We start from the raw sequence: 25,105 nt of genomic DNA, 5'->3' as shown, positions 1-25,105 counted from the left end.
TCACCTTGCTAAAAATGCAGGCCTACTCGCAGGTTCCTAAAGGAAGCTCAAGTACTTACTTCAACAACTACCTTACATTTACTTGCCTTTTTAGGTAATTTCACCTCTAATTATTTTCTGGTAGAAATGGAGTTTACAATGATTTTGCCTTCTCCTCAGTTTGGGCTGTACCCTTCCACTGCAAAAGAGCTGGTTGTCCTGGCCATAAGCCCTGCACTATTCTTAGAGTACGTCCCCTTCAAGCCACATAGCCGACTGCATGAAGCCACCCTACGACAGAATAGCCATCTTTGCTTCTATGATCACATCAGGCACAAGCATTACAGCAATCTGCCTTCCACTCTACTGCAGGGCACAAAATACCGCCTGTCAAGGAAAGCATATCCCTTTCTCTGTACATTTGGACCTCTTCTGCACCAAATGTAAGAATGTGTCCTAAAATAGGTCAAATTGACTGAACTCCTTAAATCCTGATCATATTAGTACCCTGGTGACACCAATTTTTCACAATTGTTACATTATATGTGTCTAGTGGTCACATCAAATTGTTTCACTGGTCATTTCAATTCATGGACAGATAGAAAGCTGCAACATGTATTTTACTGCAGCATTTATGCAGCGCTTACTACCTCTACATGCAGCACTGAAGTGCATGCCTACGCGGCCAGCAAGTTACGCCGTGTAGGGTTATGTGTGATTGGAATGTCGTTGTCTTTGTTTTGTGATCCTTTGTGGGAAGTGTGTCCATGACATGCGGTATGACCAGTGGTGCTCATCGTGTTCTAGTTTGTAGCGCATAGCAGTGTGGTGGATGATGAGGTGTAAGAAACAGACGCGCAGTTTATGGTTTTCATTAAGCTACCAGCCTTCAGCAGCTCTGCAAGTCCTTTTATGGGATTTCTTGTTTTCATAGTCTACGTAGGTGCTTACTACATTGGGTTGTCCAACCTGATTTCAATCAGAGTTCCCACAGCAGTGAAGGAGTCTGTAAAACTCCTCTTGCATGCACATTTTATTGCTTTACATAGTAATGCTGCAATTGTTTTCAGAGGTCAGCAAGAAATCATTCACCATGGTTTCTCAACTTTGTGAGTTTCCGAATCCTCATGTGGAACACATTGCACAACACAGCTTCCCTAAATGAGGTCTGTCCTCAATGAAGAAACAGTTCAGATTGTTGTGTTGTAACTGTGAATCTTGCTATTTGCCAAACAATGCTGTAAGCCTGTAAGTGGGTCAATGCTTCCATTGCAGAAATGTGTGAAAGCAACTCACAAGTCACATGTTCAATCCCTGCTAACTTCAGGTCCACAAAATGAGCACCTTCGAATCGGATCACACTAATTCTGCACATAACAACTCTATGAATGTCTGCTTCTGTAACAGAAATGATCTCTATACAATGTAATAGGCCACTGACTAGATATCCTCGGCAAATAACTTCACCTTCTGTGCTTTTCACAAGCACTGGCAACGCCAATAGGTCTCACCTATCTAATGCTGTTGGCTCTCCCAATGTATGTCTGTAAAATGTTTTTTTTTTAATTTAAGAAAACAAAATTTAAAAATATTGGAGGAAAGGCAGACATATGGCATTTCAAAACTGTATATAGAATGTAATGTTTTCAATCCGTATAAATGGCATGGTTTATTTTTCAAACACTTTTTACTCAGGAAACTCTGAACAGAATTTAAAAAGAATAAAGAAGTATCAGAATGTAAGGGGAAAAGATTGCCAGGGCCTAATTTACTTTCCAAAGGATTCAGCCATTTGATCTTCTGCAGGGGACGGGGGAGCAGATCTATGGACCTGCAGGAGAAGCATCATACAAAGTACAACTTATACCCAAAGGCACTGGAAATATGCGGCAGGTGAGGACCAAATTATGTGTCAAGGGTGACTAAATTATGCAGCAAAAAAAGACAGATTATGAGGCATAATGCTCCACTTTTTGTGTTAGCATTACCTCATTATTTTAGCTTTCTTGCATGTTATCACTTTCTGGGCAAAGGTTTCACCTCATAAGTACCACTGACAGCCCAATACAAAAAATAAGCAACAGAAAGATGACCAGTCAGCCTTTATAAAGGGCCTTCCTCTGCGCGGCAACAGGTATTGCTGCATTTATAATAACTTTTGATTCATTTCAGATACAGACAAAATTATGTTTTTGCTCACATCTGCAAATTATGCAGCAAATGATAGATTATGTGGCAAATCTACAATCATGTGGAAAATACCACAACATCAAATGATTGAAGCAGCCCTGATTTATCCTCAGATACCAACTGAATGAATGCAGCGGATGGTGCTTCCCCAACGCCATAAAAGAGCCAAAGAGGGTGCTTTCATTCAACATGTGATATGCAGGAGATAAAGCAAAAACAGCTCTTAAATACTGCTTTTTAGTGGTATCCTGACAAAATTATCCTCGTGTTTTTCAGACAAGCTGGGAGGAGTGGGGAGCAACAGTTAGAGAAGGTAAAGCAGCCCAAAAATGAGATAACTAGAAAAAAACATGCACTCATGAATGAAAAAGGAAAAAGTGGGTCCATAAATGTGAGCAATGGCAGGATACAAGACAGTCAATCAAAAGAATTGTAAAGAGTGTATGCTTCGGGGGAGTGACAATCACAAGAAGAGGGAGGCAAGTTATCTAATGAGAAGCACGAAAAAGACAGCGACAATAAAGCCAACCAATGGTAGTTAATGGGCGGGCTGTTAGTCCACTGTAAGTTCACAATAGGTCTTTTGCAACCAGACAGCTTGAGCAGTCTGGTAAGCGAGACCTAAAATTAGAATATCGTTCTAGTATAAGCAAAAATATTACCTTGTTTACTATGTGCTACATACCAAACTTATGTTGTTTCTAAGCATTGCATACAAAATATTTCTATAAACATCCCATTTATACTCTTTGCTTTAACACATTCCTTTGTGTTGCTAGACCTCCATGTCCTTCCTCTCATCTTTGCGCTGTGGTGCTCTCTGCAGCCAACCTTTGGAACAAGCTCTGGTTTTCTATCAGGAGTGTCCCAGCTCTCTCCGGGTTTAAGAAACGTCTGAAAGCCTCTCCTTGAGTCATCCAACCAACCTTCATTCCAGTATTTTAGGTTGATTTATTTTCTGTTTACGTTTCGTGTGGTGCCATGCTAGGTTTCCTTTTGCTTTGGGTAAAAGTGCTATAATAAACACAACACAAAGTATGCCCCCTGTTAGGTACTCAATTCACTGACTTCAAAAGGATGGAAGCTGGAAGGCCGAGTGTGTCTTGCCAGGATTCAAACTCATGACCTTGTGAACATTTCCTATTATCAGCAGCAAGCGTTCACTTTACAGCGCTATCCTGTCAGCTACGAGGCACTTCCCACATTTAGATTCACATTAGAAAATAATTTGTAAAGGCTGTTTCCCTATAGAAACCAATGGCTTTTTATTAGTTTTTATTCCAGTTGTTTACAGATTACATACACAATGTTTCTCCGAGGCAGTATTTATGCTTGTGGTGCCAAGAGAAGGGTGTTCCCACTTATTTATTTTCAACAGTTTCACAGCGCCGACAAGTCACCTTTTAGGCACTTCCATGGCTCTCAGACCAAGGCAGGACATGCACAAAAGAACATCTGGAAGAAGTCCCCAAGAAGGAAGGGACTGAAGAGCTGAACAGGGGAAAATAAACAAAGGCAAACGTGAAACAACATTCCGGGCTCATTTCTGTTATTCGCAATAAGATTTTTTTCCTCTGCAGCTACTATGTGCCCACATTCTGTGTGAGCACATGCATCACATACTGCCACACGGGAGCAATCGTTTTACTAGTAAGTACCTCTAACAACTTGTTTCCATTTAACCCACAGAGAGACTGTGTTGGTACAATTATGACCTTCGCCTCCGCCAGTTCTCACTGTCCCACAAGGTCTCCAAACTGCAATGGGCATCTAAGAGCAGAATTATATTGAGTATAATCCATTCCGAATGTGGGCTTGCAAGAAAGGACTTGTTTGCGTGTGGTTGCTTATAGGAGTGCAGTGGGATGTATGGCTAAACGTGTTTGTACAAACGTGTCTGCGTGTATTCAGAGACATGAAGGAGGGTAGAGAGAGGGTTTCTTGAAGGAAAGCCCAAATCAACATAGCGCAGATATCCCATAGCCAGGCACACACACTTTATTACACCAAACAACTACATGCAGAGGGAAAGTCTGCAAGTGAATGACTGAGACCACGCCAGTTCGGAGAAAGTTCGGTTGCAGTTTATTTGGTACAGTGATGGGTTAACTCACACGTGATCCAAGGGCAGCCAGTGATGATATGACCTGAGCTGGCTGCCTCCCTAAGTAGCCAATGAAGACCAGGAATACAAGACATCTGGTGCTGCACCTTTGGGGGTTCACCACTCATCTGGACTCCATAGTCCAGGAAAAGAACTCGCGCACAAAGGCGTAGTGTTACCAGGCAAGTTCCCAGTTGTTCAGGCTTAAAACTGCCCTTGAGATTAACGGGATGCCGTCGATTTCATACCCGAGCCTTGCCATAAGGACTCCGGGGGTATTGGCATTTAGTCCCTTTGGCCTTTTTCTTGTTGTTGCCTTTCGCATCGAAGTCCTTTGGATCGCCCTGTAACTCCACCAAGCCTCAGGGGTGGCAACTGCCAGCACCGAGGCCCCCACTATTACCTGTAAACCTATATGACCTGAATGTATTCTTTTTGCATTTGCAGGGCCACCTTGCTGTTGCCATTGCTTTGCTAGAATGTTACTACTGTCTCCAGTGAGCATAACTCATGGTGCCTTGGTGAACTCCGCTTAATGTTGTTGTGGCTGGTATCTGGAAGGTTCCTCCAGAACCAGTATCCTACATTCCATGTTAATGCCCCCTTATAATTGGCTGAAAATGGTCACCCAAATCGCTGCTCTTGGGGACAACAAATGATCACACTGTGGATACTTTATTAGGTGGTGACGGCGTGATCTGCAGTGCCGGCAGCAGGGTCACTCCCACCGGAGACGTGCAAACTTACTCACAACTACTGCACATAGTTGAAGTACCTGACATGACAGAGAGGCTGTTTGTGCTAAACCATACCTTTGTTTAAGCTGCTGCCCCTTTGTGCACTGAATGGGATATAGATTGGAGAGGCTACTAGTGTTCATGAATTCCTGTGGCAAAGGTATTTCACTTCTGTATCTCGAATTACTAAAGACACCATGAAGCAATTGCCTCTAAGTGTATGAGTAGTCAGTCAAATTGTCCAAAGCTTGTAGTAGGCCATAAGCATCAGTGGCCGGTGCAGGTAAGCGTGGTGAGGCGGGCCAGGGCGGGCAGGAGGATATCGACAGCCGACGAATTAGGGCAAATTAAATAAATCCTGTTCCGTTGTCTATCGACAACCCCACCCGGCACCACCACGCTTACCTACACCAGCTGCTGGTCATAAGTGTACCTGCTGTACACTGTAACGGAATTGTACCCTTACTTGAAGTTGTTGAAGGTGTGTTCACAAGCAACAGACCTGGCTCCACCTGGTACCAAATGTTATGATACACCCAAAAGGTGGAAACGTCTCAAAGTGTTATATGTATATGTGTTGATAAATTGCTTGTGGTCAACCCAATTCAGCAATCTTTACTTGTTTGACGATGATTTATATGCTTTCTAAAAGGTCATCTAGGCCCGATTTGAAACTACTATTCCCTCCATTATGCACAGGTCTGCGTGATATACTCTATAGTGCACTGGGGTTGGCTATGCTTCCTGTGTTTACCCCACACTGACAAAACCCAAAGTGTAGGGTTCGATCTGCTAACCTTATGCAGAACCAGCAAGTTAAATAGGGACGCAATAGAGAGGGTCAATGAGAGTGGATAGAGGGCTACTGCTGTAAAGCACCAATTATGCAGTTCCAAGCAAGTGCTCGAGTAGCAGGGAAAGACGCAGCAAGTGACAGATGAGTACTGCACTAGGTGGAACCCAGGTGTGGTTGGTGGAGTTTAAAACCCACCTGAACACCCTACCAGGGGAGCCATTGCCTGCTCTGTAGTCATTTCAGGATTGCCCAAAGATGGTGACCCCTGAAGCCAAAGAGTATATAAGGATGATCCTGCCCCAGAATAGACCTTCCTGAGGGGGTTAGTACTTCCTCTCAAGTGCAAGCACTCCAACCCCTGACCCCCTCAATCCTCAACCTGACCTGTGGCAGATCAAGCAGACACGAAGGGTGTTCAGCCTGGCAAGAGATTGCTTTGTTAAGCAACTGCCTGACAAATTGTCGCCGTACGTGCAACGCAGGCTGCACCAACTCTGTAGACAAAATATGAGCAGAGAATTAGATTTTTCAATATCTAGGTGACCAATATGGCAGCCTGCTAGAAATGTCTGGCCCACTTAGACTTCAATCTGAATCTTGTCACTTACAAGTATTTCCAGCAGCAAGTTGGCATATGAACAAATTGATAACATCCTGTAACAAGCATAGGCAAAGCTAATAGGTCTCGCCTTCGGTACCTATCGGCTTGCCAAATGTTTTTAGCAGTGCTGCAAAGTATCAATGATGCTTTGCAGCATGGCTAAAGAATACAAAAATAAAATCTTTTGACATGGCCAGCCATTTCATTTTGTAAGCACGTTTTTTGTAGTTACTCATCCGAGTTGGATCAGTAACTAAAAAAGAAATAAACTTGTAAACAATTTTTTTGGGTGGGGGAAGCATCACATAGGGCATTTGTAGGGGAAAATCATATGACAATGAGAGACAGCAAAGTGGAGAGCAGAGGGGAGCAAAGGGGGGAAAGAGAGCAACACGGAGTGGGCAGGGCAAAAGTGCATGGGTAAGAAAGCATAGGTGGGAAGTATATGAAGCAGAGAGCAACCCAGAGTGCAGGGGGAGAAGTACATAAGACAAACAGCTGAAAAACACATGCACTCTCCTAAAGTGCTGAACCCAAAAGCAAAAGGTAGTGCTTGAAAACAGAAGACAGAAATCAAAAAAGATGGTAAAGAGGTTATGCTCCATGGGAGGGACAAACACAGAATTGACAAGCTGAGACATGAATAGGAAGCAAACAAATGAGTGTTAGGAAAGCCAACCAATGGTAAGCAAAGGGTGGGCTCTAGCCCCTGTATGTTCTAGGTAAGCACACAATATGTCTCTCAGTAGACAGTGCATGTGCTCTCAGGTAGGTGGGAGCTTAAATAGCTTATATGGATGGGACAGACATCTGCTAAGTATTTCTCTGTCCTGCTGACATTTAGACAGAGTGGACTGACATCAGTTTGTGAAGAAACTTCTCAACTCTAAAAGTATCCTGTTGGATATTCTGAATATTAAATCAAATGCTTGAATGATTTACATATCACACCCACTTTACATGGATTGCGTGCAACTACCAATAGGCGGGCTTCTAGGTGCCCAGACATAAAGGCTTAACAAAACTAGGCTCACAGATATTTCAGACATATAATGGTGGTACTGTTTGCCATTCGTGCAAGCACGAAATTAAACTAATCAGGATTTTTATTAATTTATGATTTAGTTAGATAAAAGATTTACGAAACACAATTGCCACATGACAAGATAAACAATATACAATTCTTCCAGTTAGAAGAAAGTAGAATGTTGACTATATTTGGATGAATGAAGTTATTGGTAGAGAGCACTCTTACCAACGATTGTTTACTGTGGGTACACTGCTCTGTGAACTTTTCAAATCCCTCCACTCTTGATAGCAAAACAGTTTTGCCATAATATTTTGGGATATACTAATATATTTCTAATAAATAAATAACTTTATTATACCAATAGTTCTAATGTATGATATAACATATACCAAACAAGCAATACGCAAAAATTGTAAATCAGTTCTGGACCACCCCAGATCATTCACTGAGATGGCGGTTATGGGCTGAGGTGGAGGAAAGTTTTTTCTATATCTATAACTTTTCCAGTGGTCTTCAAAGAACCACACACTCAAGGCTGACAGGGTATCTATTTTTCTGAATAATTAATTTGCGAAACTGGCTGGGTGACAGCCCACAACAAAATGTCCTCAAATATAATGTTTTTCGAGAAACACAAGCCTGTATACACATTTGCATAATTGCTTTTACTTTCTAAGAAATGAGAAACGGAAATTTTTGAGGACTTTTGGATAAACGGATGTATCAATTAGCTTTCCAATGTTTGAAAGAGATGCCAGTTCACACATGCATATGGCCATTAATTGGCCATTAATCTCTGCTCAGGCTTCAAAGCGTGTGAGCAAGGAATCCAAGGCATGGATCTGAGGAACCGTAATGGGCTGCCCTCCCTCCGGATGAAACGCAACACTAGCAGATACAGTATGAACATTTATAATGATAAATTGTCAGTTTTGCGTTAGGTTGAACACATAATAACCAATGCCACAAAGTGAGAAGCATGGCATCAACCATAACTTGACCTTGACCGTAAACCATAACCCTACTTAAAACATCTACACTACTTGCGTTTTAGTCCTTACACCTTTTTAAGTAACATAGTGCAAATATTTATGTTTTAGAATTTGTTTAATGGTCTGTATTATTATTCTTCATTATCACCTAAAGGAATTCTTTATTTTAATATCCCTTTTCACATACTGAGGGACCAACTTCTCTTTTCAGCAACTAGAGAATCCACCTAGGCTCTCAAGCTTCCCTGCCCTAGGGAGATCCTGATGCAGGGATATTAGAAGGGGCCTTTGAACTAGACTGGGTACAACTGGTTGGTAATTTGGGGGCAGGAGAGAGGCTATGTCCCCTCCCCCCAGAGAGAGGCTCTTTCACTACGAGATGCGAAGCAGTCACAGCAGACCAATAACGTGGAGGAAAACCGCAGGAGACCTTCTCAAGTAAAGTTTCCTTCTAGTGTCTCCTGAAATGCTAAGACAGAGATCTATACGTGCCTCGACCCTCAACTTCAGGTCAACCAGATGCACTTGCTGAAGAACATTGTAGTTGCTTGGGGCCAGGTTGAACGCTAGTTTGGCATTTCTGGCTGTTTTCTATTTTCATTTGATTGATTTTCAACACATCTTTGTTTTCAATGCTCCATTTTGCAATTTTAGCTAACTTCTCCATTTCATTGTATTTTGTTTGTCTCGGTAATTGACACTGTTTTGTAACAGAGACCAAATTACAAATTCCTCTGAGGATTGCCTCGCAGATCACACAAGCTATGCGTTGTGAGCCAGTACCATCTTTATTGAAACCTGTTTACCCGGGTGGATACTTATTTTTGGCCAAGTGGGGCTCATTCACAGCCTGCCTCAAGTCAATGACCATGGGCCCTAGTCTGAAGACCCTTTCCAGATAGGCCAAAGAAGGTTTCTACGAAGGCAGGCCTTGGCTGTAGTAGAAATAGTTTCAAGCCCTATCATTTTAAAGTTTGCTTTTATTCATGTTAGAGGACCCTCCCAAATGTAAATTGAGGTCTTCTCGGATACACTGAGTTGTTAAGTGTGTTTCACAAGATAATTGGCAAACAAATACAAAACTATTTTCTCATAGAATGCACTAATTCATATATATATTCTTATTCTTCATTGTCCTTGTCCTATTATGGCCTCAGTTCAATGAGTCGAAGGACCATATTTACACAATCGTATCAATAATGAATGCATTGCTGAAAATTAAAATGATCTCCCTTTTAATATTAAAGGCACATGGACCACCAATTAAAAGTCTTCTATTTTAGGGTCATTTTGAATGGTTCTATACTTAAATATGTTAGACTGATAGGGCCCATACATAGTCTTGCAAACTCTTGCATATTTTTACTCAGTGACTGTATTTGGGAGAGGTTTGGAGATTTGATTTCCCAAAGCTTTTATAAAACTTTATAAAACAAGGGAGGTATAATTCCATTGCATTGTGCCTCTGGTTATGTTATAGTCCATTTATAGAGCGCACGTACACCAGACGGTATCTTGGCGCTAGGTAACTAATCGCGATAACGGCAAACCTAAGCCCTCGGATCCTTTGTTTCTTCCAAGGGGAAAATTGCCAAAAAGTGAAGGTGGCTAGATCCTAGTAGGACAGTATTTTGTGATCCGGGACTTCACAAATGCGAGGTATTTTCAAGTCGAGGGACTTAAAAACCATACAACAAGCTTTAAACATTGATCTCTGTATGACTGGCAGCCAATGAAGGTCCATAGTTGCCGGGGAGATGTGGCTCTGTTTGGGCAGAGTGCATATTAGTCCAGCAGCCTGGTTTTGAATTAGCTGGAGTCTGCACAGGAGGATTTTGGTAAGACCCAGGTAAATCGAACTGGCATAATGAATTCTAGACATAACTAGAGCTATGATTACTTGGATCATGGCCTCCATAGTAAGGATTTTTTTAAACTTTTTTATGCGTCGAAGCTGATAGAATCTAGCTGAAGTCACTGCTCCTACCTGCTGCTTGAAGGAGTGTTCCTCATCGATTATAACACCCAAGCTTTTTACCGCCTTTTTGGGTGCAGGAGGAGAGTCCATCTTGCTAGGACAGAATGCATTTTGTAATAATTACCTCAGTTTTATCGGGATTCAACTTCAGATGATTGCTGTTCATCCAGTCTCTGATGAACAGCAAAGTATCCTGAAATAGCTGTCGAGCCGTGGGGCTGTCATTAAGCGTGAATAGCAGTTGCATGTCATCCGCATAGTTAAAAATCCTTCACAAATACTATGTGAAAACAAAACTGTTCTCATAATACATCACAAATACATTTTGTTGAATATCTTATTTCCCATTCTTCTAGGATTGCGAGATATGTAGAACAGCAGAATAGGAGCATTAGTTCCATAAACTGTGAAGCACATTTGTGAATAACAATACTGCCCCATTCATCAGCCTAGATCCTATCTACTATTGTCTATTTCCATATCAATAGGTGAGCATTCAGAGCTGCCAGCCGGGTTTATGTCATCCAGCGGTTTCGTGGAAGCTGTTTTCAAGAAAGAGAATCACTTTAGCTTCCTCCTGCAAACAATGGGCTGCCGAGGATACATCCCAAGGGCATTACACAAGACCTCCTGCAACCTTTCAGGCTGGAAGGAAGGCGCTTCAATCATCTGTCACAGGAAATAATTTTTAACAGAGCCAACAGTAAGACAATGGAATAGCAGCCGGCAGATGCGCACTCTTTTTCGCTACTGTCAATATGTTCAAGACCAAAATAGATGAGCTCTCCGTGAGACCCGGCAATGCGGCTAACAAGGCTTTGCTGGGAATATTTGGTAGGGTTGACCTGGGATTGTTTCGATCAGGATCTTTAATATTTCCTCTTTGAAATAAGACCAAAAGGCTACCGATATTCGTGGTATTGCTACATTAACACGGTTGGCCTAAATTGGAAATGTACAAATTATTATGCTGTCGCCCAAATGCCATCATTTGGAATGTTACCCAAGGGCTGTCAAGATTCTGCCAAATAGAAGATTATTAACAGTTGTCTAGATTCTGGCAATCGGAATGACCACCTATTGCCCACATTCGGGCAATTGCAACACACCCACAGGTTGTTTAAATTCTGCCAAATAGAAGATCACCATGGTTTATTGTCTGGAACATGGAAGGGCACGAAGATTTGCTTATATTCTGACAAGTCAACTATTAACAATGTTGCTCAGACTCTTATCAAAGGAAAATATATTTGAGAGTTTACCAGCTTCAGGCAATTGAATCAAAATCCATTGCAAGGATGTTCATATATTCTTTCAATTGAATTGATTGGTATTAGTCCCTTTGCAATGAACTAAATAATGATTCTTTCTTTTCCATTGATGAGGGATACACAGAGGATATTCTCTGAAATACAATTGATAAGAATGTATTGTCATAATGTACAGCTCAGCATCCTATGTTTTGTGAGTGATAAGCGAGCATCTAATAAAGTAGTATCATCTACTTTATTTCTGTGGTTTCTAAACGTACATCTTTTCTTATCATCAACACCTTTAGAATTAGGAAATGGCGTACTTTGTAATTCTGGCATGAAAATGAATAAATGTAGTTTAGGTGGGATTCGGTAGATACCAGAGTGCCCAGGATCACGCATGCTGCAGTCACTCATGCCTTCAAAGTTCTATCAATGAGAGTGAATGTGTGTGTGTGTATCCATGCCTGTGTGCATGTGGGGAAGTAAATGTGGTTGTACGTCTGGGGATGTGAGTTAGTAGAGGTGTGAGTGATGAAATGTGCAGGTGGGTGCATTCTGCCAGGTGACCTGAGCATCGGTCATTTCTTTAGGGGTTCACGAAGCGAACTTCTGAAGTAACACCAGGCTGCAAGATAAGCTTACTTTTCAGTATTTCATATTCCATAAATTCCTTTCTGCTCTGAACTATCATTTTAGTATGATATTCAATATCAGGATTTGGTGGAGACGTCACAAGCCCATGGATCTGACTGCAGCTTGTTTTCAGAGATGTAGGTCCCCAAGGTTCCAAGTGAGGGAACAGTTGCATTCAACAAGACCCTTATTCAATCCACCTGGACTGTGCGCAGCCCGGGAAAAGGGAATTTAGGAGCAACACGATTAGCTAAAGTTGGAATACTAAGGGTATACCCCGTTTTTTTGGCAAGGAGTGGGTAGGCAAAGGTCTTCCTGTTCTCTGAGCCCGCTATACAGTACTTTTCTAAAGTCACACAGACAAATGTGAACAGATGACTCAAGCCAAGATGGCGGGTCTGCTGGATCTCATTGACAATGACAATAAAAACGGGAACCCTCAGAGGACCATATGACTGACAGTACCACGCCTTGCAGTCCAACCTCTCTCCCTTCACAACATCATGCCTGAGCCATGTTAGCAAAAAACACCCTGTAAATGTAAATATGTGACCATGCATTTTGGTCCTTGATTTCCTTGTTATCAACTTCACCATTCCCATAATACAACTATCCTTCCTCGTATGACTAAAGTACCACACTTATCTGTACTGTGATACATACGCCCATGGCCTGTCAGTATGTTCTCTTGCCAGGCCCTCCGCGTACTCAAATATCAGGACGAATAGAATTTATACACAAAACCTTGTGTGCAGGGGTGTGTTTTTTAAGTCTGTCTTTATTACTGCGACCCCACTGAACATTGTGGAATCCTACATGAAACTGTGCTGAATAGAGGAGCACATCAGCCCTGAGGCTTTACTGCGCGTGAGCTGCTTACATGGGTCCAGTCCTACTGCTGGAGAGAAGCCCCATGCTGGAGAGCAATCTCATGCTAGAGAGCAACCTCAAACTGGAGAGCAATCTCATGCTAGAGAGCAATCTCATGCTGGAGAGCAGCCTCATGCTGGAGAGCAACCTTAGCTGGAGAGCACCCCCATGCTGGAGCGCAACCTCAAACTGGAGAGCAATCTCATGCTAGAGAGCAATCTCATGCTGGAGAGCAGCCTCATGCTGGAGAGCAACCTCAAGCTGGAGAGCAACCTCGAGCTGGAGAGCAACCTCATGCTGGCGAGCAATCTCATGCTGGAGAGCAGCCTCATGGTGGAGAACAACCTCATGCAGAACAACCTCATGCTGGAGACCAGCCTCATGCTGGAGAGCACCCTCAAGCTGGAGAGCAACCTCATGCTGGATAGCACCCCCATGCTGGCGAGCAATCTCATGCTGGCGAGCAGCCTCATGCTAGGGAGCAACCTCAAGCTGCAGAGCAACCTCATGCTGGAGAGCAGTCCCATGCTGGTGAGCAACCTCATGCTGGAGACCAGCCTCATGCTGGAGAGCACCCTCAAGCTGGAGAGCAACCTCATGCTGGATAGCACCCCCATGCTGGCGAGCAATCTCATGCTGGCGAGCAGCCTCATGCTAGGGAGCAACCTCAAGCTGGAGAGCAACCTCATGCTGGAGAGCAGTCCCATGCTGGTGAGCAATCTCATGCTGGAGAGTAACCTCAAACTCGAGAGCAACCTCAAACTGGAGAGCAACCTCAAGCTGGAGAGCAACCTCAAGCTGGAGAGCAATCTCATGCTGGAGAGCAATCTCATGCTGGAGAGCAACCTCAAACTGGAGAGCAATCTCATGCTAGAGAGCAATCTCATGCTGGAGAGCAGCCTCATGCTGGAGAGCAACCTTAGCTGGAGAGCACCCCCATGCTGGAGTGCAACCTCAAACTGGAGAGCAATCTCATGCTAGAGAGCAATCTCATGCTGGAGAGCAGCCTCATGCTGGAGAGCAACCTCAAGCTGGAGAGCAACCTCGAGCTGGAGAGCAACCTCATGCTGGCGAGCAATCTCATGCTGGAGAGCAGCCTCATGGTGGAGAACAACCTCATGCAGAACAACCTCATGCTGGAGACCAGCCTCATGCTGGAGAGCACCCTCAAGCTGGAGAGCAACCTCATGCTGGATAGCACCCCCATGCTGGCGAGCAATCTCATGCTGGCGAGCAGCCTCATGCTAGGGAGCAACCTCAAGCTGGAGAGCAACCTCATGCTGGAGAGCAGTCCCATGCTGGTGAGCAATCTCATGCTGGAGAGTAACCTCAAACTCGAGAGCGACCTCAAACTGGAGAGCAACCTCAAGCTGGAGAGCAACCTCAAGCTGGAGAGCAACCTCAAGCTGGAGAGCACCCCCATGCTGGCGAGCAATCTCATGCTGGCGTGCAATCTCATGCTGGAGAGCAGCCTCATGCTGGAGAGCAACATCATGCTGGAGAACAACCTCATGCAGAGCAACCTCATGCTGGAGAGCACCCTCAAGCTGGAGAGCACCCTCAAGCTGGAGAGCAATCTCATGCTGGAGAGCACCCTCGAAGCTGGAGAGCACCCTCAAGCTGGAGAGCAACCTCAAGCTGGCGAGCACCCTAATGCTGGAGAGCACCCTAATGTTGGAGAGCACCCTCATGCTGGCGAGCACCCTCCTGCTGGAGAGCAATCTCATGCTGGGGAGCACCCGCATGCTGGAGAGCACCCTCATGCTGGAGAGCACCCTAATGCTGGAGAGCACCCTAATGCTGGCAAGCAATCTCGAAGCTGGAGAGCACCCTCAAGATGGAGAGCACCCTCAAGCTGGAGAGCAACCTCGAGGTGCAGAGCAACCTCGAGCTGCAGAGCAACCTCATGCTGCAGAGCAACCTCGTGCTGGAGAGCACCCTCAAGCTGGAGAGCACCCTCATGCCGGTGAGCAATCTCATGCTGGAGAGTACCCTCAAGCTGGAGAGCACCCTCAAGCTGGAGAGCACCCTCAAGCTGGAGAGCAACCTCATGCTGGAGAGCAGGCCCATGCTGGTGAGCATTCTCATGCTGGAGAGCACCCTCATGCTGGTGAGCAATCTCATGCTGGAGAGCACCCTCAAGCTGGAGAGCACCCTCAAGCTGGAGAGCAACCTCATGCTGGAGAGCAGTCCCATGCTGGTGAGCATTCTCATGCTGGAGAGCACCCTCATGCTGGTGAGCAATCTCATGCTGGAGAGCACCCTCAAGCTGGAGAGCACCCTCAAGCTGGAGAGCAACCTCATGCTGGAGAGCAACCTCATGCTGGAGAGCAGTCCCATGCTGGTGAGCATTCTCATGCTTGAGAGTAACCTCAAGCTGGAGAGCACCCTCATGCTGGTGAGCAATCTCATGCTGGAGAGCACCCTCAAGCTGGAGAGCACCCTCAAGCTGGAGAGCACCCTCAAGCTGGAGAGCAACCTCATGCTGGAGAGCAGGCCCATGCTGGAGAGCAGGCCCATGCTGGTGAGCATTCTCATGCTGGAGAGCACCCTCATGCTGGTGAGCAATCTCATGCTGGAGAGCACCCTCAAGCTGGAGAGCACCCTCAAGCTGGAGAGCAACCTCATGCTGGAGAGCAGTCCCATGCTGGTGAGCATTCTCATGCTGGAGAGCAGCCTCATGGTGGAGAACAACCTCATGCAGAACAACCTCATGCTGGAGACCAGCCTCATGCTGGAGAGCACCCTCAAGCTGGAGAGCAACCTCATGCTGGATAGCACCCCCATGCTGGCGAGCAATCTCATGCTGGCGAGCAGCCTCATGCTAGGGAGCAACCTCAAGCTGGAGAGCAACCTCATGCTGGAGAGCAGTCCCATGCTGGTGAGCAATCTCATGCTGGAGAGTAACCTCAAACTCGAGAGCGACCTCAAACTGGAGAGCAACCTCAAGCTGGAGAGCAACCTCAAGCTGGAGAGCAACCTCAAGCTGGAGAGCACCCCCATGCTGGCGAGCAATCTCATGCTGGCGTGCAATCTCATGCTGGAGAGCAGCCTCATGCTGGAGAGCAACATCATGCTGGAGAACAACCTCATGCAGAGCAACCTCATGCTGGAGAGCACCCTCAAGCTGGAGAGCACCCTCAAGCTGGAGAGCAATCTCATGCTGGAGAGCACCCTCGAAGCTGGAGAGCACCCTCAAGCTGGAGAGCAACCTCAAGCTGGCAAGCACCCTAATGCTGGAGAGCACCCTAATGTTGGAGAGCACCCTCATGCTGGCGAGCACCCTCCTGCTGGAGAGCAATCTCATGCTGGGGAGCACCCGCATGCTGGAGAGCACCCTCATGCTGGAGAGCACCCTAATGCTGGAGAGCACCCTAATGCTGGCAAGCAATCTCGAAGCTGGAGAGCACCCTCAAGATGGAGAGCACCCTCAAGCTGGAGAGCAACCTCGAGGTGCAGAGCAACCTCGAGCTGCAGAGCAACCTCATGCTGCAGAGCAACCTCGTTCTGGAGAGCACCCTCAAGCTGGAGAGCACCCTCATGCCGGTGAGCAATCTCATGCTGGAGAGTACCCTCAAGCTGGAGAGCACCCTCAAGCTGGAGAGCACCCTCAAGCTGGAGAGCACCCTCAAGCTGGAGAGCAGGCCCATGCTGGTGAGCATTCTCATGCTGGAGAGCACCCTCATGCTGGTGAGCAATCTCATGCTGGAGAGCACCCTCAAGCTGGAGAGCACCCTCAAGCTGGAGAGCAACCTCATGCTGGAGAGCAGTCCCATGCTGGTGAGCATTCTCATGCTGGAGAGCACCCTCATGCTGGTGAGCAATCTCATGCTGGAGAGCACCCTCAAGCTGGAGAGCACCCTCAAGCTGGAGAGCACCCTCAAGCTGGAGAGCACCCTCAAGCTGGAGAGCAACCTCATGCTGGAGAGCAGGCCCATGCTGGAGAGCAGGCCCATGCTGGTGAGCATTCTCATGCTGGAGAGCACCCTCATGCTGGTGAGCAATCTCATGCTGGAGAGCACCCTCAAGCTGGAGAGCACCCTCAAGCTGGAGAGCAACCTCATGCTGGAGAGCAGTCCCATGCTGGTGAGCATTCTCATGCTGGAGAGCACCCTCATGCCGGTGAGCAATCTCATGCTGGAGAGCACCCTCAAGCTGGAGAGCACCCTCAAGCTGGAGAGCAACCTCATGCTGGAGAGCAACCTCATGCTGGAGAGCAGTCCCATGCTGGTGAGCATTCTCATGCTTGAGAGTAACCTCAAGCTGGAGAGCACCCTCATGCTGGTGAGCAATCTCATGCTGGAGAGCACCCTCAAGCTGGAGAGCACCCTCAAGCTGGAGAGCACCCTCAAGCTGGAGAGCAACCTCATGCTGGAGAGCAGGCCCATGCTGGTGAGCATTCTCATGCTGGAGAGCACCCTCATGCTGGTGAGCAATCTCATGCTGGAGAGCACCCTCAAGCTGGAGAGCACCCTCAAGCTGGAGAGCACCCTCAAGCTGGAGAGCACCCTCATGCTGGTGAGCATTCTCATGCTTGAGAGTAACCTCAAGCTGGAGAGCACCCTCAAGCTGGAGAGCACCCTCAAGCTGGAGAGCACCCTCATGCTACTTAGGTTATCTACTGAGCTCGACCTCTCCAGCAGCGCCTGATGCTTCTGTGACAAATCAGAAAGCACACTCAGATAAATTAAATCGCATATCCTAAACTGTCACACATGCACAACAAAAAGGGTGCAGTGGTGTGTGTTTGAAATGTTGTGTTCTTGCCAAAAACAGTTGGATGGAAAAACATTGCTAGAGTCGTTCATTGCACTGCTAATAAAGTGATGTATATTTACCAGGCGCACAACGCCCATTGGGCTCAAAGGGCTTCAGCCCCACCCCGTCGTGTGTGTCAGCCGGGGCTGAGACTGTTTCCCGGGCACACACACAGCCGCATCCGAGTGCTTCACAGGTCTTTAAAAGCCCATTTACCTGATAATGAGGCTTAGTTGTTTTTCTCCTCTTCTTAGCGCCCCTGCATCTCCGCTCTAGCTATTGCTGGAAGAATCAGCCCCTCCCACGAAAATTGCCTCTAGTTGCGCCTCTGATATTTACCACGAGCTATAGGTTCACCCCGAGGGTCATTGTTACTACAGTTCAGTAGGTAGATCTGTGACAGATTGCGTGTCACCCACCTGGCAGTGCGGAAAGCAGCGAGGGTCCCTCCTGTCCATGTGCCCGTGCACCCTCCTCAGCTTTAATGACAGCGTGCACGTGTCCGCTCACTTGAGACAAGAGCCCTGCTGGCCACGTGCCCGGCCACCTTTGGTAAATATATTATCTGGCTCGTGCAGCACTGGGCGGGAGCCAAACATCGCCAGTGATAATAAGGATGTGGTCGAGGTTCAGCTGGCAGCGGGCACATTAAGGTCACCTGCACAAAGGTCGGTGTGTCCTGCCGACACAAGCTCACGGTGAACGAAAGCAGGGACCTAAAACAACCAGACATAGTCTATTTACAACACATTCTCCACTGCAATGCGTGAGGCACGTGGGGTGGCCTCAACATGAGTGACTGCTCACCCCCCACAGCCTCATCTGTGGCAGGCTCCGCTGCTGAGGTGCTTGACCCATCTCTTCTAAACCAATCCGATGAAATGCATGATTAGGGATATAGCGCTTATTCCACGAAGACGTATTTCCATTTATATTCAGAGAACTGGGAAAGTCCCTTTCCCAAGCAGGAACATAAAAAGCTTCCAATTGAAACCCGATTGTAAAGCACAGGAAAGTGATTGAAGAGTGATTGATGCGATGAGAATCTATAAACTGAAAATTCAAAATAACGTACATGTTTGGCGCTCTGTGGATTGTATAGAACAGAGATAGATGACGTATGCCCAGCTACAAAACGCGGCTGCTTCTCTGCCGGCATCAGCCGAAGCTTTACAAGTCAGCATGGAATGAGTGTGCAGGACACTGACAAGACCAGCATCCCCCTGTGTTAACCAATGTGCCGACTAGCCTGAAAATACAAAGAACCACTCTAACTTAACATAATTATCACGGTCTATCATCGTACTTCATCATGCAGCTTTCAATTAAAAAATGAAATGAGGACAGTGGCGGTCAAAGGTCTTGAGATATTGCTATTTTTATGTGACGTGGTCTGTCGGACTGCAGCGTCACTTTTCTATGATTTAATTCAGGCTAGACCCCTGCAGGAAAATGCATGATTTGCTGCATGTGCATTTTGTTCATTACATCAGAAGGACCTAAACACGACACAGCCTATGTATGTCAAGTCCGTTTAAAATTGTTATAGCTTGATGCAGCTTATGAGGATAGCCTGAAAACGTGGCATGGATCTGACCCTATGTCGGGTACTGATCCACCACTGCCATTTACTTCCTACTAAATCCCCTTTATGACTGTAAAGTTTTTCCAGAACGGCACAAGGCATGCATTCTCTGCCAGCCTTACCCAGTGCTTCTTAGTAGTCAGTTTCTGGTGCCAGGTCCTCAAACTTGCAGTCACCCGCCATTCCCATGGTTGACTCTCTTATGGCATTGCACCAGCAAGTGAAGGAACCACCACCTCCTTGGAGTCCAGCATTCAGGACTCTGAAGGAATCCAGAGGTTAACTGTGCTCACTACCCAATGTACTTCCGCATCACTCCTCGATACCTATATCAGGTCTGGTGAGAAGATAAGGACGTTCACCGCGTGCTAAGACCAAAGTTTGTAGCATCTCGGATAAGAGCGGTAATTATTAGCCCTTTAGTCGGACCTGTTCGCCTAGGTTTCACTGTTTCTAAATGCAGCTTCTAATTTGACTCAAACCATATATGTTATGTAATGCTCACATTACAACAGAGGTCTCATGTGGCAAACAGATCAATATAAACAAAAGGAAATGATCATAGTATTCTAAAATATGCATCATTGAAGAAAGCAAACAAACTGTGAACATGAAACGTATTGCTTCAAGAAGTGCTCGGGAGTCGGACTCATCTGACCACACAGTGAAAGGGGGAAAAATGCGATACCACGTGTTTATTGTAATTGGTTACTTATTTGCAATGCTTACACATAGTTAAGAGAGTGAGCGTAATAATCCAGGAGCATTCCACTTGCCGTGTTAGTCTATGACGTTTCGACCCTTTTTGGTTAGTGGGTCATCATCAGCACTATGAGGATTTGTTGCAGCAGGGAGCCATGTATGAATTACAGTGGCCAGAGTAAATTTGCAGAAGAATTGTAAAGCCCACAAGATGGGTGAAATACAAGGTCTGTCATTAGAAGACCTACTTAATGGCAGCGTACTCGTGCAGGTGTGCATTCATGGATCGCCAAAGAGTGCGGACAATAAGATGTTCCACTTTCGTAGGGTGCCAAAAACAATGTGTCCTGCCATTGAAGGAAACAGCCTCACTTGTGCTGAGGAGGCAACACAGCAATTGGAACAATCCTGGATTGGTCTGTTCACTGCCTTATTAACTACGTATATGCAGTGCAAATATTTAAAGAACTACTATTCTTATATTACCTTATTAATTACACAATGTGCCATATTTTTCATCTTTTCACTGTGTGATAACATAGCACTTCTTGAAACAGTAAATGTTTCATATTTGCAAAGTGTGTTTATTTGCTTTCTTCATTAAAGCAGATGAAGAGGATGTAGCCTAACGGTTATGGCGGTGGACTTCAAATCTGGGGAACTGGGTTCGAGTCTCGGCAACCACGCTGAACATCCTGTGATTCTGGGCAAATCTCTTAATCTCCCTGTGCCTAACAAAAAAAGAATGTGTGCTCATGTAAAGCACTCTGATACCTGATTCCGGGTCAAGTTCGCGCTATATAAAACTTCGACAGAAAGAAAAAACAGCATAATTAAAATGCCCTGATCATTTATTGCTGTTTATACTGATTTCATTGCACATGGAACCTCTGTTCTATATGTGTCATTTGCCCCTGGTTCCAGGTAGTCTTTATTAAGGGCAGCCCCTATTCCTGTTTAGCACAATTAATATATCAGCAAATTAATATATTGGCAACCACCATTTCTATAACATGTTTTAGAACTGGGAACTCTTTAATTCAGAAATGTGAAGGCATTCAATTATGGCTGATAGTTTCTGGCATTTGATTATGTGAGATTAGTAGGGTGTATGTTCACAGCTCACTTTACTAGGGGCTTGTGTTCATTAGTGTGAAGGTATATCATGTTCCACCTCGGGAGCTCATATGTGGAAGGATGTACTTAAGGATTCCTGTATTTTCCACATTGGGTTGTCGCGTGTCTTCTGTCCGGCTAGAGTACAGAGTTCTTTTTCCGTGCATCACAATCCTGGAAGATGTTTAGGCCGCTGAGCATGAGGGGATGGGGTCTTCAAGCTGGGTGCATCTGTGTGGTTCTTCGGTGTGTTACTGTGGTGTGGAACAGAACTCTTGCTTTGGCTGCATTTTTGCCATTTGTGGGATTGCTGCACATGGGTTTGAGGCTTCTGTTTAACTTGTGCTGTCTTGAAGAAGGTGGCGCGTGATCAGGGACATCGCGTTCAATGATGCAGCAGGCGCAGTGGCATCTGGGCCCAACTGTAGATGTTTTTCCACTCCCAAGCCATGCGACGGGGGCATTTGCCCTGCTTGCACTGGGGCACTGAGCACCCCTGCTACACCACTGACTGTGATTATATTGTTGAGTGGGGTGTTCTCCCGAGACTACATCCCTCAGTTTATTTGCGATTCGCGTAATCTGTGTCAATCAGATACTTAACATTGTATGCGATTATCTCTTTCCTCTACCTTTGTGATTATGTTCTGGCAACACCTATTGCCAGTTTCATGACACCGTGTGTGCCCTTACACAAACATTTCTATTTTTCTGGAATGGCTTAAATTTGTTAAACCAAAAGATAACTTCAATTTCTACAGACTTGAATGTAAGAATTTTGCACAGGCTTGAAAATGCATAAAAAAACACAACTCCGACCAATTAGAATAGCCTCAACAAGTACACTTACAATGTAGGATTTTTAGAATGTTCTATTTATAATTGAAATGTTGACAAAAGACAGGGGGCCGCAGGAGAAGTGCATTTTAATGCTCTCAGAGTGCAGCCTTCTACCCAAAGGATAGGCAGAGGGGAATGCACCTCAAGGAAAAGCAAATGTTTAAATAAGAAAAAAAAGACACCCACATAACTTACAAGGGCTCCACGTTGTGATTCTATGTCACTGTGTGGCTGTACCACTTGTATCCTTATTTTGATTAAATACCTTTGTTTGTTCCTCTAGTGGAGCATAGCCTCTAACATACTCTTGAATGGCAGACGTGTCACCTTCCACTGCTTACATTTCGGTCATTGCTTTTTTCTTTTCGCAGTTCGAGGGCATGCATGTGTATTCTCGCTTGTGTGTTACATCCCTCTCTGCCACTCCCGACCCCTGTGCGCTCCGTTTTGCTCTCTCCCTCATGTGCTGAAGCACTCTCTCTCATCTGCTGCTCCCAGTCCCCATCCTCCATGTTGCTCTCTCCCTTGTGTGCTGCTTTTCCCTCCTCTCCATACAGCTCTCATTTTACCCCAAACCCACTCCCTGTTGACTCCCTCGCTCCACACACACTTGCTGCTTCCCCTTCTTCCCCTTCCAACTTTGATTTTACCCCACATCCACTCCCTGTTGACTCCCCTGCTCCCCACACCCTCAGCTCTGTTGCTCCTTGAACTTCTCATGGCCTTTCAAAATTAAATTTTAATATATGTGTTCCACGCCAGTGGAATGACGTGGCTGCAAGCAGTGGCATAGTAATTGCACCCTTTTTTAGGCAAAACTGCACAACATTGTCAAAATGCGTTAGTAAAACCAACAGGTGAGAAAGGTCAGATATATTGGCTTTGCCAATGCTTGTTACATTGTCAAAAGACTCGGTGGCGTCTCAGAAACAGTAGTGGCGACCCAGCACTTCCTGTGGATCTCTACTCATTGTCCTCTCATGTTTCCTCAATCCAGACTGATGTCTCAGATGGCAGAGAAAGTTTCTTGATAATGTCAAGGGTATGTGGGTGGACCAAAGGATGCACACACGACAGAACACGTTCTGTGCACCCTGCCCTAACTGTGGCATAATCAGGGCGCATCCTCCATCCCTGCCAATACATTCAAGGCAGAGAGAGCTCAGTTTGGTGTGAACATGACATACAATCTTGTCCCCCTCACATTTGGATGCGAGCACCTCCCTCCTTTGACTTCACAAATGTAAAGACCCTTTTGAGTAAGGTTGCGCAGGTGGGGGGTGGGGGGGTTGCTTGATTCTTCCCTGGTGTTCATTTAACCAGTTCCTCACAATAATGTTTTCCATACTCAGCCGACCTCAGTACTGTTTACCACCAAAAACCCACTTTATTGAACACATTTGTCTCTCTAACTCAGCTTCACCCTATGTTTTGTTAATCATCCATAAAAGAACCAATCAGAGTGGGGAGAATCAGCTGAGGGTGAGAGGGTCTAAATGTATTCTGCTTTTTTACATAAAGAGTTGAAATCAGATGTGTGTCCTCGCTTCCCACTAGCTTTAGTGATCAGGAGTGCGGAGATTCTCTGCGATCAATGGACCCATGGAGTAGAGATTACTAGTCCTCACACATATAACACCATGTCTGACACATACACCCCGATGCTTGTAATCCAGGCCTAAGGCAACAGATGTGTGGATGGATTCTGAGCTCGAATTTCATCACAGAGAGCTCTTATGATTAACTGGTGAGCTGAGTTTCTTTATATATAAAATAATGCAGCTCACAAAGCGATAAACTCTATTGGTTCGAACCGATTGGACAGCTGGGTTTGCTCTGCCAAACTACTGCAAGTTTCCTTCCTGAAAGCATCAGCAGCTGCTACTGTATTCAAAGGTGCTCAACATGTCTAAAAGAAGCAAGTGCAAACAGACCTCGAAGGCGGTTTGCGGAAGTGAATCTGAAATAAGCACGGATTAATCCCACGCGCCTTCTTGCGGTTTCACATTTGTACACTCTCTGATACGAGGAGCAGCTCCTAAGTGATAAGTGAAAGGCGACCTTTAGCAGGCTCTGACGCAACTGCGGCTGCCAGCTCCCCGCCAGCTGACCCCTTGCCTGGAGGGCTGTATCCTCAGGTTACAGCTCCAAGCCTAACAAAGGCCTGGGAGATGCCTGGAGACCACTGAGAAGACAGCTCTGCTTCTTTTCTCAAGAGATACACTATTATCCCAGGATTTAGTGTGATGAGGAGCCGCTCCTAAGTGATAAGTGAAAGACGACCTATAGCAGGCTCCGATGCAACTGCGGCTGCTAGCTCCCCGCGAGCTGACCCCTTGCCTGGAGGGCTGTATCCTCAGGTTACAGCTCAAGGCCTAACAAAGGCCTGGGAGATGCCTGGAGACCACTGAGAAGACAGCTCTGCTACTTTTCTCAAGAGATACACTATTATCCCAGGATTTAGTGTGATGAGGAGCCGCTCCTAAGTGATAAGTAAAGACGACCTATAGCAGGCTCCGATGCAACTGCGGCTGCTAGCTCCCCGCGAGCTGACCCCTTGCCTGGAGGGCTGTATCCTCAGGTTACAGCTCAAGGCCTAACAAAGGCCTGGGAGATGCCTGGAGACCACTGAAGACAGCTCTGCTTCTTTTCTCAAGAGATACACTATTATCCCAGGATTTAGTGTGATGAGGAGCATCTGCTCCTAAGTGAGAAGTGAAAGACGACCTATAGCAGGCTCCGATGCAACTGCGGCTGCCAGCTCCCCGCGAGCTGACCCGTTGCCCAGAGGGCTGTATCCTTAGGTTACAGCTCCAAGCCTAACAAAGGCCTGGGAGATGCCTGGTGACCACTGAGAAGACAGCTCTGCTACTTTTCTCAAGAGATACACTATTATCCCAGGATTTAGTGATGAGGAGCCGCTCCTAAGTGATAAGTG

General features: G+C 45.9%; 1 protein-coding gene across 3 annotated transcripts in view; it reads right to left on the bottom strand.

The window, feature by feature from the left end:
- The window catches only part of TMCC3 (transmembrane and coiled-coil domain family 3), a 278,052-nt gene that overhangs the window by 90,906 nt on the left and 162,041 nt on the right, over positions 1 to 25,105 (bottom strand). Inside the window, exon 1 of one of the 3 annotated variants that reach the window (XM_085653396.1) lies at positions 19,632 to 19,773. The exons of the other annotated variants lie outside the window; for them this stretch is intronic. The gene's annotated coding sequence lies outside the window, so the exon portion shown is untranslated. Of the gene's footprint in view, positions 1 to 19,631; positions 19,774 to 25,105 lie in introns of those variants that run through there. 3 annotated transcript variants of the gene reach the window in all.

This window comes from Triturus cristatus, chromosome 4_1, assembly GCF_964204655.1.
Source record: "Triturus cristatus chromosome 4_1, aTriCri1.1, whole genome shotgun sequence".
NCBI lineage: Eukaryota > Metazoa > Chordata > Amphibia > Caudata > Salamandridae > Triturus > Triturus cristatus.
Note: the sequence above shows the minus strand (reverse complement) of the source record. Positions and strands in the feature narration are given on the sequence as shown.